At 42.3% G+C, this 8,327-nt stretch overlaps 1 protein-coding gene across 1 annotated transcript in view; it reads left to right on the top strand.

Moving 5' to 3' along the window:
* The first annotated feature begins 1,503 nt into the window (after positions 1-1,503).
* LOC121839374 (muscarinic acetylcholine receptor M2-like) overlaps positions 1,504-8,327 on the top strand; it is a 79,562-nt gene continuing 72,738 nt past the window's right edge. Inside the window, exons 1-2 of the mRNA XM_042297923.1 lie at positions 1,504-1,664; positions 5,312-5,462. The gene's annotated coding sequence lies outside the window, so the exon portion shown is untranslated. The remainder of the gene's footprint in view (positions 1,665-5,311; positions 5,463-8,327) is intronic.

The following is an 8,327-nucleotide window of genomic DNA, read 5'->3' as shown; positions in this document are numbered from 1 at the left end:
CAAGTCTCTGAATGTCTTTGAGTGGCCCAGCCAGAGCCTGGACTCGATCTAACATCTCTGGAGAGACATAAAATATCTGTGCAGCAATGTTCCCCATCCAAGCTGTCAGGGCTTGAAAGGATCTGTAGAGAAGAATGGGAAAAACTCCCCAAATAAAGGTGTGCTAAGCTTGTAGCGTCATACCCAAGAAGACTCGAGGCTGTAATCGCTGCCAAAGGTGCTTCAACAAAGTACTAAGTAAAGGGTCTGGATACTTCTAAAAACCTGTTTTTGCTTTGTCATTATGGGGTATTGTGTGTAGATTCATGAGGGGGAAAAAAACAATTTAAGACATTTTAGAATAAGACTGTAACATAACAAAATGTGCAACAATTCAAGGGGTCTGAATACAATCTGAATGCACTTTACATGAGGGTGGTTGGGTGGTGGTTGGAGAATTTTGCATTTTTCAAACTGAAAAACAGCCTTTTCCTGCAATCTAGAACCATAATCATTATGCTTTATTAAATGTAAAAAATATATGTATATTTTCTGCATATCTAAGCATATCTAAGCTGTCTGTATCCTCCTGACTGGTGGTTCTTTTTTTAAACAAACGAAATATGCTTCTCTGCATCTCTGCTAAAATCTGGGTAAAAGATTGAAAGGAATGTGAGTCTTATTCAGTACATTTAGTAAACGCTTGCTTTTCTAAAGTCTGCCAACCTTGCCAGCAGGCATGCCAGCTAAGATAGTTAGACAAGCTAGCTACTCGAACTTGATTGATAGCCTGTAAGCCATCAAAATTGCTAGGTGGCTAGTAGTATTACAAAGAAACAACAACAACAAATAAAACATGAAACAGGACACATGTGAGGGCGCCCATGTGCTCCCTTTGATCTTGACGCCTCTGTGCGCAGTCAATGCTGCGCTCATTCAGCATGAGGAGGCATTGTTCTGGGATAGGTTAAGTCGTTTTAACCCGCGGCTAAGCAAATCTCATATCACTGAGAGTGCTGTGCAGTTCAGCACGTACGGTCAAATGGCTAAACTCCTTTTACTCCTCCTCTGCAGAGGTCTGTTTTGAAGACGATCAACCAGCAGCTTTACCTTCTTATTGACTTTCTCCCCAGGTTTTCTTGCTCAGGCGTCGTGTGCGCTCTCCATGGTTCTGAAAGGCATCAACGCAATCCGCTCAAACAAACGGCCTTGGCTACCCAAGACGACATTTCACAAGTAATGCAAATCAAGGTTAGGCACATTCAGAGCACAACCAATGCAACCATGATAGGACATATATCATTTGTATAGTATACAATATAATTATCACGCAGTTTGCAACTCTGCATACAATCAGTGTATAACATCACCGTCGGTTTTGTTCGTCAAAAAGCAAGACAGGTACGCAGGGGATTTCACCAGCAACAAATATTCTAAGAAATTCTGCACTGTGCACCGCCCCCCTCTAACTCTCCCGCTCTCTCTCTCTCTCTCTCTGTCTCTCACATACACGCTCTCCTCCCTCGCCACTTTCTCCAGCCAAGAAGCCAGCTTTGCCTCCCCAGCTTTACTCTACAAGCATGTCCTCAGACGTGCAGCCGTGTGATGAAGCGGACCAACTAACTTCCAGAGAGCACCGGACGAAGGTAACCCGCTGCACGAGTAGCAGAAAAGCCTGAGAGCAGGTAATTAACTCACCAACATAGGTCATGCAAATCTTAAGAATGTTTGGTTAGGGAATGGAGAGAATTGCGCACGATAGGGGGATACCAATTTACTTGGGATAAGTGTATAATGTAACAACATCAGACGTGGCAGGATACTGACAGAACTTTGTGCGCAACAAGCAAGGTTCGACTTGACCTATGGTATATGAATGTCTTTCTTGGGCATTCACCACATTATACTGAATCAACCGATGCTATACAATAGACAATGTCGTATAGGAGTCATATTTCATATCGATGTAATAAACGTGTTTATCAGTGACATGGGAGTGGAGATGGTTTGCGCTTTAGACATGGGTATCTGTATATTGTGCCATGCCATGATGCGGAATGGAATTGTCACATTGCGCAATGAAATTCAGCTTAGCAAATAAATAAATGATCATAGTGCTATGGAGATTGTTTTCTATCACCTGCTGTTGTCGTCAATATTGGAATGATTCTCTTTTATTTTGGAAAAGTAAAAAGTATTACATTCTCATATGATCCATATCTTCTTTTCAGTGGATTGTTTCTGCATTAAACAAAAATGAAACGATATATACAAGGGTGGTATACAATGTTACGATAATAATCTTTAATAAGTTGTCATAATAATTACAATGATCATAAAGGGAATATTACATTTTCCCCCATTTGCATGTCTGTTGCCGATCCATCCATGGAGCGGTTCCTTTCTCTATAGGAATGGTATTGCGCATCCCCGTGCCAGGCACCTCTCCAGCATAAGAGCAAGCATTTCGTGAGAGTTGGCAAATTGTTTTTCAAAACAAGTTCAACAGAATCGAATTTTCCGCTTGGGCTATGGGCTACTACAACTGTATTGCGTTAAGTTGTTATTCTATTGTGCGACACAAAGAGGGTATACCATTTAAATATGCCGTTGATTTGTGTTTTGTATATGTTAATGTTTAAAATCTTTAAAATAAAAGTTTTGAATAATCGTAGTCATTTTGCTGTGAAGTATGAAGCATCCGGAAGTTGACGCATGATTTGGACTCGATGTCCTTGATTTAGAGACCTTCATACCTCGTGCAAATACGACTCTGTCCATCCAATGGGGACAGAATGCTATTGCTGTGTCCCCTACCCCACAAAGGAAGACAGGGAATGGTTTGTCGATTTCGTCGTCAGCCTCCATTAATTTATGCCCCCCACCATCATAACGATAAATGGACAGCACGCTGCATGAACATACCTGCTCGAATATGTTCAAGAGAGGAACTTCAATTATTTCACCCAATGCGCAATGAGTTTACTCGTGGTTGTTTTGCAGTGGTGGTGAGAGAAGGGTTTCGATTTAGTGACAAACAACAGGGTTTGTTCGACTGTGATGAAGCTGCATGTCTCACTGAATGTGCGCGTAAAAGCGCGCTTGGCACTGCGCGAGCAACCCCGAAGGATGAGTTTGGATATGGCTGGTGCATGTTGACACAGATTAGCAGATTGTATGATTGTATAACGGACAGCATTAACAAGATTGTGAGCGATTCCAGATTTCTTAACTGATCAAATAAGAGGGCTTGCCTCATTATGTAGGTTGCATTACGTGTTTCAGGTTTTGAAATGAGCCACGGCTTTTGTGTTTTGAGGTCGCTGGAAGCTGGTGCAACTCCTCACGACAACGTCACAGTCGTGGCAAGCCTTTTGAGGTTGGAAAAGAAAAATGTGCTTTGCATCGATTACCATCCCCATGTGATGTATGGGTCCCTGTGATCTCCAATAAAACTCTGGTCACACTGCGGGAGAACACATGTGCCTGGCTATTCATAAATAGCCCCATAGACTCACATAAGGATATGCATTTATCAGACCGGGATAAAGACACACTGTCTCGACTGTCCCATCTGTAAACTGTAAATATGACTGTTTTTGATCGAGTTGATGATGGCAATGAGAAAAAAACATGAATTATTTTATAGGTGAAGAATCTGTGCTTGCATTACTGATTGGTCTCCCAAGTCTAAATGACGTTGGCCATTTAACAGATTGCAGAGGGGGCGAATGCTTTGAAGAAGGATGCAAATGTACCTCTTGCTAATGTGTCTGGTGTGTTTGATTAATTAGTGCACTTGATGCATTTGAGGTCCAGGTGCAGGTTGAAAAACGTGGTCATCATTTCTAACAAAAAGGCGCGGACTCTGCACTCTCTCTTTTACGTGCGTAAGTGCACTGGTAATTATTATGAACAATGTGACCCTGAATTCATTGTTGAAATTAATTGGTTTTGTGAGATAAAGACTGGGCAGACTCAACACTAGACCAATTGAATACTGAATAATTGTTGGTAGTGGTTTGGTTCTTGCAAAGTGTATTTGGTACTGGTACAGCTTGGCTGGTAGGGTGCATTCTGGTGCTCACAATTAAGAGCCTTTAACAGAATGGTTATTGGTATTGCCTTTGCGCTATCTTCGCAAAATAACATGCACGGGTAACCTAGTTTCATTTCCAGAGGAAAATACGATTGTTTTTTGTACAGCACTGCCATGTACAGTACAGACCCGGAATACATTTGGTGTATTTCGTTTTTCCATATTACGTGCTTGCCATCAGCTATGGTGCAGATCAGACACACACCATTGCATCAGATTATTTGTATCCTACATTATTATGTGAGCGAGCTTTTGAGAGGGTATTTTCTACCTCATATTCCCTGTCACAAACATCACATTTCTGAAAATATACAAAGGCCCTTATATAATTGCTGAAAAGCTTACTCGACTGATTTTTCCTGATTCCCTCCCTCCTCCACCGTAGGTGGGGTGAGCAGCAGTACACTTGTATAATATTTTACCGTTTAAGATGAATTAAGCTGCATGGTCAAGGGGTCACGCAGCACAGTCCTAACAATTTGTGTGAACAATTTGCACAATTCTTTAAGCTGTCAGTGAAATCCATACAATGCGTTGTCGACTTTTCCACAGGTAAATACTCTAGCTATTTTCGTATTGGTTATCATACTTTATGCAAGCTGTACCGAGCGAGGTTGTTTTGGAAAGGATCCGTTTTTTTACCACTTATGGTAGCATTTGCATGTACTTCTTCAGTAAATATTTGTTAAGTTTACACATCGAGGACACAGTCAGTACATTACTGTCAATATATTGTCGATATCATATTAGAGACGCAACCATTAAAGAGTAAGCATCATTTCCCTGTGCCGTTGTGGTTTATGACCATGATTATCTCATACTGTACTGTATAGGTATATACTACCCCTTAGGGTAACACGCTGTATAGGGCTCATAACCTATATTCTATAGACTTGGAGATCTGTATCAATGTGAATATGTTACGCTGCATATTGGCTGCTGTGGTTAACATGCTGGTTGGCTTACAATGTGAGTAAAGAGGAAGAATGGGATTTGAGTTTGTGTGTAGGGAGAAGCTATGAATTGATTCATTTTTACCTATAGGGTCGTTTTTTTTATCAGTGTTAATTTTTGTTTTACACTCATTCTCCAATGTATCTACACCAACCATGAGATAGATGTGGAGTTTGTTCAATGTCATCCCACTAAAGGTGGGACAAATTGACAGGCTATGTTGATTTGGCAGAGAGAGTTACCATTTAGTGAGATGCTATTTGTGTGTTTTCTCTATAGGGGCACCCCAAGCTGACCCCATCCGGAGACTTCTTCCTGGGCTGAACACAATGGAGACTGTTTGACAGTGGAAGTGGAGGTTTACTGTACAGTAGCTCAGCTGGAGTTCCTCACCCCTTCATGACATGCAGTGAGCCAATGCCACCAGCAGGTATGGTGGACAATTGTAATTAAGATGAATGACCTATTGTGATTTTTAAGTTGTTGCTGCTCCAGAACATATTAGTTACTTACACTTTTCTAAATGGCTTTCATGTTTTGCATATAAGCCATCTATAGAGTTGTGGTCTGTTAGGAGAGCAGCAAGTGTCTGCTTGAGAGGGGCCACTTGAATGGCTCTGGAAGTCACACAGGTTCCCTGCCTCACTTGAAAGAGCAGCTGTTTAGGAGCAAAGTAACTTAAAGGTAGCAGGCGTAAACTAAACACCTGAGCGGGGTCCCCGCATCCGGTTTTCAGGAGGAAAGGAAGCTAGTTTGAAAATACTGTATCCCTGAAAACAAGATGTTTCCCCGCTGAGGGTGGGAGCAGAACAGGCATGATAATTACTCACTTGTTGAATACAATTGCAAAGTTAACACTTAACACATAATGCGCTCCTAGCTTTGCCTATACATTCCCACCATCATGTATGCTCACTTTTAAATGAACCCAGGCTCTAATGGAATGTTCGAGAGGCTGGCACCAGGCGTGCATTTGATATAGCAGTGAGGAGCAAAGGTGTCTTTTTAAAAGGTTTCTTGTTAAAAGTTGACATTTAGTCGGTTGTGTGTTTGATTCAACGGATGTAGGCCTTTAGAGCAGTAGCCCAGCGGTCGTGGGGCTAATGGAGCAGTGGTGCTGTGGACATCAGTGGAGCTGAGAGATGGCACCAGTTGAAAGGAATGCCTGATTATCATGCTTTCAATCACAGCAGGCTGTCACATTTACACTGAGCTGCTGGTCTTAAATCACACTTTTTCATTTGATTCGTATGCAGTTCAAATGTTATTTGAGCTTTGTATGGATAATCTGAGGCACCAGCGATGGAGGCTTGTTAAGGAAGAGGATGTAATTAGGCTAAAATGGGAGAATGGAATAAGAGCATGTGCAAACCTTCCACTCTAACGTGTTGAGCACAATGGAGTGGTAAGGATGTTTAGCAAGTCCTCTCCAGACGGTTTCTTGAGCAGCTACATTGACCATGCTAGTCACCACCACTCAGAACACGGAGATGTGTCGAGATACAGCATGCCCATCTCCGCTCCAAATAAGTACTTACGTTGCACGTTGCATGATTTCCTGATACAACTCTGTAGCCTATATCCTGTAACAATAGGGTTCTCGTAAGCCTGCGATTCAGCTCAAGGAACATTGAAAAATTCGGACAATCAAACCAGCCACGGCGCGTAAAATCCAGCTGAATTGTGCTGTCATAACAGCAGTCATTACACCTGGTGCAGATGATGGGTTATTTATCTGACGTTGAAGGATTCATAACTTATATAGTGTGTAACGTAGGAACTCCACAGCACTGAGTGATGCTCCTCCAGATCTTTGTCTAGCACTGTGAAGTATGGATCAAATAAAATAGTGTCATTGCATTTCCTACAAAGACTATTGGAGGTTGTTGAACTAAGCGGTATGTCGTGTGTTTTTCTTCTTCTTCTGTGCATTGTGTCAGCATATTTCATCAAAAATGCTGAAGAGATGTAGTGACCCGGTAATTGGTTGTAAAACCCAAGCTTGCCGTTTAGTATTTCAGGGCTCTCTAGTCTATACGGTGGTGAATTACACTACCTCAGATGAACCCAGTGATGATTGTAGTGTAAAAGTTTGATAGAATACATCAGAAGCCATTACTCTTCAAAATTGGTTCTAGGTGATCTGTTTAGTGTCCCACAGGGGGAGACCTGAATACATTAAATCATGCAGGTTGGCATTTATTGGGATGACTTATGTAAAAGCTTATGTACTGGAGGAAGCTCTGCAGGGTAGTCACTAGCTGGCACAGCCACAAAGTTATACAATCGGATTTTAAACGTAACCCTCCAGGACAGGATTCATCCAAATAAACGTCAACATGCTTTAATCATGGCCGGAGAAAATTGAAGATCTGTTGATATCATTGTAATGAATCATCCATGCTGCATCTCTCTCTAACTCTCTTTCCTGGTCTGCTCCCTCTGAATTAGCCAAGCATCTAAAAAGTTGCAGTGTCTTTGAGGTGCACCGTGACACTGTTCCATTCTAATCAAGAGGGTTCACTGCATTACCCTTGGGCTAGCAGCTAGCCTATCAGCTATTGTTGGGACACAGCTTAGAGATGGAAGAACGAGCTTCCCCACTGCTGTCTGTAAACAGTGCCGAATCCTTTGTTGTATCATAACAGAGAACCAAGACTGCTTAGTAATAGTAGTAGTACTAAGTAGTAGTACCATCGATATCACAAGATATTTCTCTGCCTGTTTTCAGTTCTCAGACATAGCTGAGGAAGCCTCAGGTGTTCCTAAGTCCTGCCACTCATCCAGTAATAATTCCGGCTGCCATTCCCGGTGCTTAATTGCACTAAGCCTCGGCACCGGATAAATCCGGCACTGCGCTTCTAGCTCCATTATTATTGGCTCCATAAAACATTCAGCACTCCCCGCTCCAGTTGGAACCATGGCGGAGCAGTGACATTGTAATTTTGCAGCCAGATCTAATTCCTCCATGATGTGGGATTGGAAGATTGGAAGACAGAATACATGGAGAGATGGTTTTCCCTCCCTGCCCTCTGACCTCTCACACACAGGTTGGCTATTGGAGTTGCATTTGATGGCGAGGGACACAGAGAATGAGTCCAAGAGAGAAAAGTGTTAAGGGGTGATTCGTTTTCCCAATCCCCATTCTAGACTCAGTAGGTAGAGAATGATACAGCCAGCCTGGCTCATCTGGCTGTTATTGTTACCAACTCTGCCCAGACAGAATATACTGGACTCTAGAGGGATGTTTTCCACTGCTGTTGCTGCTGCTGACTGTGTGAATGTTTGTGAGAGA

Source organism: Oncorhynchus tshawytscha, linkage group LG15, assembly GCF_018296145.1.
Source record: "Oncorhynchus tshawytscha isolate Ot180627B linkage group LG15, Otsh_v2.0, whole genome shotgun sequence".
NCBI classification, from domain to species: domain Eukaryota; kingdom Metazoa; phylum Chordata; class Actinopteri; order Salmoniformes; family Salmonidae; genus Oncorhynchus; species Oncorhynchus tshawytscha.
This window is presented reverse-complemented; position numbering and strand designations above follow the sequence as displayed.